This window comes from Myotis myotis, unplaced genomic scaffold (genome assembly GCF_014108235.1).
Source record: "Myotis myotis isolate mMyoMyo1 unplaced genomic scaffold, mMyoMyo1.p scaffold_m19_p_9, whole genome shotgun sequence".
Lineage (NCBI taxonomy): Eukaryota > Metazoa > Chordata > Mammalia > Chiroptera > Vespertilionidae > Myotis > Myotis myotis.
The window spans coordinates 86,288,051-86,293,995 of record NW_023416401.1 but is presented as its reverse complement, the minus strand read 5'-3'; positions in this window follow the sequence as shown (position 1 = coordinate 86,293,995).

The following is a 5,945-nucleotide window of genomic DNA, read 5'->3' as shown; positions in this document are numbered from 1 at the left end:
CAAACTAGTTATTTTTATTTAAAGACTTTAAATTATATGTTTTATTTAATTTTAATGTTTCGTTCTTCTAAGCCTTGCAGTTTTAGAATGTGACTTTTACAGAAGCTTTCCAGCCCTCTCTGAACCAGCTTCACTTGTTTCGATCTGCCAAGGTGAATTTCACATAACGCCATCAGTGGTCATAAATGCATTCAGTGGCAAGTGATAGCAGGAAATTGGGGTAACAGAATCAAAATCTACTACCTGGTAATTAGGAAGCCTCTAACATGGGTTAGTATGCCCCCAACCAAGGTAACCTTAAATACTATATGTTTACTGTAATAGCTCTGAGGATATATCTGTGTGACAAACACTATGAAAATGATATAAACAATTTCAGTCCAACAGTTGACTTGCCTGATTTTTGTTAAGGGGCAGGGCCTGTTCAGGGAAGACAGGGCTGTAGAGGAAACAGAACACATTGGAGAAGCCAGTGTTCTTTTCATTGGTAAACACCCATCCCGTTATCCCACGTGGATCCAAGGAGTTTCCAATGGTTGGACCCAGACTCCCTTCTCATAAAGGTAGACAAAGAGTACAAGCAAGGCCCACAGGACATCTGTGTATTTCTGGGGTGGAAAGGGACGGAGAGTCGGTGGCAGCACTGAAAAGAAATGGACGTGATTCCACCACTGAGGTCCCCTGATTTTACCAGTTCTTTTCCCTCATAGCTTCAATTTTTTGAGCTATTGGTAGCTTTCTGTTAAATGCCTTTATGTGGTCCCCTTTTCAGGAAAGTAAGGTTAAGTTAGTCAGCTGGATTCTGCTGCTCAGAAAAATGCCAACTGAAACACAGGCGCTGAACTGCGCCAGACAGACCTGCATCAAACCTTAATCTGCTGCTTCCTAGATCTACAACCTGTTAGGACTTTCCTTTCTTAATTTCTAAACTAGGGTTAATTAAAAATACTTCTCTCTCACACTGGCCGGTGTGGCTTATTTGGTCGGGCATCTTCCCATGCTCCTAAAGGTTGCCAGTTTGATTCCCAGTCAGGGCACATGCTCGGGTTGTGGGCTCAATCCCTGGTAGGGAGCTTTTTTCTTCACGTTCAAATCGATGATTCTCTCTCTTACTCTCTTCCTCTCTCTCTAAACATTAATTTTAAAATAAACACTTCTCTTTTTCCCTTTTTAAAAACAGCTTTATTGGCATATAATTTGCATACCACAAAACTCATCTATTTAATGTGTACCATTCAATGCTTTTTTAGTATATTTACAGAGTTGTGTAACCATCACCATAATCTAATTTAGAATATTTTCATTACCCACAAAGCAATTTTGTGCTCACTAACAGTCAGTCCCTATCTTCCCTCCACGCCACCCCTGACCCCAATCCCTACCAGGCCTAGGTAACTACTATCCTACTTTCTGTCTCTATAAATTTGCCTAATCTGGACATCACATAAATGGAATCATACTAGATGTGGTCTTTTTTTCTCCACTTAGTGTTTTGGCAGTTCATCTATATTGCAGCGTGTACTGATCCTTTTTATCGATAGTGTTCAGCTGCATGACAGTATCGCATTTGTTTATTCATTCATCAGTTGATGGGCATTTGGGTTGCTTCCACATTTTGTTGTTATGGATAATTCTGCCGTGAACATTCGTATACAAGGTACTGATATAGTTTTGTTTCTCTTGGATAGATAGAAACCTAGAAATGGAATTTCTGGGTCATATGGTAATTGTTTAATGTTTTGAAGAACTGCCAACCTGTTCTCCAAAGGGACTACACCATTTTACATTCCCATCAACAATGGAAGAGGGTTCCAATTTCTCTACATCCTCATCAACACTTTTGATTGTCTAGCTTTTTTAAAGCAGCCATTGTAATAGGTATCTCAATGTAGTTTTAATTTGAATTTCCCTAATGATTAGCCTCTTTGAGCATCTTTACATGTACATATTGACTATGATTGTGAGAGGTTTTTTTCCATATTCTCAATTCTACTTATCGATCTATAGGCCTATTCTTGTGCCACTACTACACGGCCTTTATTACTATAGCTTTGGAGTAAGATTTGAAACTGAAAAATGAAAGTCTTCCCCCAACTTTGATCTTCCCCAAACTGATTTTCTGTGCTGGGCCTCCTCTATCTCCATATTAAATTTTTAGATATATTTTATTGATTTTTTACAGAGAGAAAGGGAGAGGGATAGAGAGTTCTAAACATCAATGAGAGAGAAACATCAATCAGCTACCTACTGCACACCCCCTCCTGGGGATGTGCCCACAACCAAGGTACATGACCTTGACTGGAATCGAACCTGGGACCCTTCAGTCCACAGGCTGACGCTCTATCCACTGAGCCAAACCGGTTAGGGCTCCATATTAATTTTAAGTCAACTTGTTATATTATGCAAACAAGGCCTCTGGGATTTTGATAAAATTTGTGTTGCATCTGTCCATAATTACAGGAGTATCACCATCTTCATATTAAATCTTCCTACACATATATTGGATGTCTTTTATTTACATTTTATTCAATTTCTTTCAACAATGCTTTGTAGTTTTCAGTACACAAGTTTTGAACTTATTTGGTTAAATGTATTTCTAAGTATTCTATTCATTTTCATGATATTGTAAATGATCTTGTTTTTTCATTTTTTCTGAATTTTTTATTACTAGTAGGTAGAAATACAATTGATTTTGTATATTAATCTTATATCCTGTAACCTAGTTGATCTCATTTATTAGTTCTAGTAATTTTAGTGAACTCCTTAGGGTTTTCTATATATAATTTCATATTATCTGTGAGTAGAAATAATTTTAATTTTTACTTTCCAATATGTATGAGTTTTACGTTATTTTCTTGCCTAATTCCCTGGCTAGAACCTCCAGAAAATTGTTGACCAGAAGTGGTGACAGCAGCTGTCTTCATAATATTCCTCAACTGAGGGTTGGGGGCCATCCTGTCTGTCACCATTAGTGTGATGTTACTTATAATACCTCTCTCTTTAGGGCTACAAAAATAATAAATTAAATAACATATGGAAACTGTCTGTTATGGTGCTTTCAAATAGAATTGTGTGATAGTGACTGAAATCCAAATTAGTAAGACTGGCACCTAATACCCCTCTCCCATATAGGCTGCATTTTACCATCTTTTTTATCAACCAAAAACCAGATCTCAGCTCTAAGTAAATCACAGCTACTAGAACAAGCTGATCCCCACTTTAATAAAATCATTTGGTTTAGGCTCTTAACAATTATCTTTGGGCACCTAATGCATTCTAGAGATTGTGCTACCCAAGCAGGTCTTGTGGGGCAAGGTGCAGACAGGTGATACCAAAACCAGATTCGCACCAACATGTATGACAATGGCAATCTTCTGGGGAGATAGTTTATAAACAAGTAAGTAAAATCAAATAATAATGATAAGTTGTAACTACCAATTTGTATTTCATAATCACTTCACCCTTTTCTTTAACCCAGTCAGGGATGTAAAGTGCAGCATAGGGAATGTAGTCAGTACTATTGCAATTACTAATCATGGTGCCAAGTGGTACTGTAAATATTGGGTGGAATACTTTGTAAAGTATATGATTGTATTACCACTTACTGTACACCTGAAACCAATGCAGAATAATATTGAATGTCAACTGTAATTTAAAAATAAATAAAAGCAAAAAATAATAAGTTGTAAGAACCATGAAGGAAACAAAGATGTTACAAAGAAAAGAAGACTCACATGAGATTCAAAAATCAGGGAAGTTTTTTTCTGTGGAGAAGAAAAAAAAAGCAAAACCAGAAGGATAAGAAGGTGATGACCATCCAAAGAGCCAGTAAGCCATGCCCAGCCTGAGGGGCCTGCATGAAGGGAAAGCTGAAAGCAATGAAGGTTCCTCTACAAGGAACTGAGAAATGGACAGAGTAATTGCCAAGTAATGAGCCAGAGAGAAAGTGGGGAGAAAGTCTAACAGGTAGTAGTGGAACCATAGAGGGCAGCCTTGTAGGCCATGTGGGAAACTTCAATATAAAGTACATAAGGAACCCCCAGGGTTAAAGTTAGACAGTAGCAAGACTCTTCATGTGTGTTACAAACTTCCTTTCATACATGGGTAATGCATTGGAAAGGGTACCAGCAACCCTGGTGGGTGCTCAGTGAGGAGGCCCTTACAACCATGTGTCTAGGGCTTGGAAAGGGTAGTTACCAGAAGTTGGGGACTGTGCTAGGAATATAATCTCATAGCTAGGGACTGCTCCCTTGGAGAGTGGTTAGCTTCATATCTTACCTCTAATACTTCAATAAAAGATGACTGAACTATGTGCATTGCACATTTCTCTGGGCTTCATTGAACTTCCCTAAAACTAAAGGCTGACACATGACTTGGCAGCATTGCTGTGAAAGACAAGTATGCCTATGCCCCAGATGGACAGTCTACTAATGTGATTGATGAGAGTCCATTTCCCAGCCTTTGAAACAGGAATTTAAATGCACTTCATGGTGATTTCTTTTTCATTATTGTATAAGATAATATTTGAGATCAGATATTACAAGTATTTGCCACATAAGATACAACCAGTAATTGTTAACATCTATTTTTTTAAAGAGGGCAGAGTTTTATTTTATTTTTATTTTTATTTTATTTTATTTTATTTTATTTCATTTTATTTTATTGTAATCTTTATTGTTCAGATTATTACAGATGTTCCTCTTTTTTTCCCCCCATAGATCCCCTCCACACAGTTCCCACCCCACTCCAGGCCTCCCCCACCACTGACCTCTTCCATAGGTATAAGCTCTTTGTCCAATCTCTTCCCACACCCCCCACAATCCCTTCCCCCTGAGAATTGTCAGTCTGCTCCTTTTCCATGCCCCTTATTCTATTACATTCACCAGTCTGTTCTGTTCACCAGGTTTTTAATTCATTTGATTTTTAGGTCACTTGTTGATAGATATGTATTTGTTTTCACTTTGTTGATCATAATTTGTTTCTCTTTACCTTTTTCTTCTTCTTCATCTTCTTAGAGAATACCCTTCAGCATTTCATATAATACTGGTTTGATGGTGATGAACTCCTTTAGCTTTTTCTTGTCTGTGAAGCTCTTTATCTGACCTTCAATTCTAAATGATAGCTTTGCTGGGTAGAGTAATCTTGGTTGTAGGTTCTTGCTATTCATTACTTTGTATATTTCTTGACACTCCCTTCTGGCCTGCATAGTTTCTGTTGAGAAATCAGCTGACAGTCGTATGGGTACTCCTTGTAGGTAACTAACTTTTTCTCTTGCTGCTTTTAATATTCTCTCTTTGTCTTTTGCCCTTGGTATTTTAATTATGATGTGTCTTGGTGTGGTCCTCTTTGGATTCCTCTTGTTTGGGGTTCTCTGTGCTTCCTGTACTTGTAACTCAATTTCTTTCACCAGGTAGGGGAAGTTTTCTGTCATTATTTCTTCAAATAAATTTTCAATATCTTGCTCTCTCTTTTGTTCTGGCACCCCCATAATTCAGATGTTGGTTTCCTTGAAGTTGTCCCAGAGGCTCCTTACACTATCTTCATATTTTTGGATACTTTTTTTTTTTTTTTTTTGCTTTTCCAGTTGGGTATTTTTTGCTTCTTTGTATTTCAAATCTTTGACTTGATTCTTGGGATCCTCTAGTTCAGTGGTCAGCAAACTCATTAGTCAACAGAGCCAAATATCAACAGTACAATGATTGAAATTTCTTTTGAGAGACAAATTTTTTAAACTTAAACTATATAGGTAGGTACATTGTTATTAACTTAATTAGGGTACTTCTAAGGCTTTGGGAGAGCCACACTCAAGGGGCCAAAGAGCCACATGTGGCTCACGAGCAGCAGTTTGCTGACCACTGCTCTAGTCTGTTGTTGAATCTCTATATATTATTCTTTATTTCAGTCAGTGTATGCTTAATTTATGATTGGTCCTTTTTCATATCCTT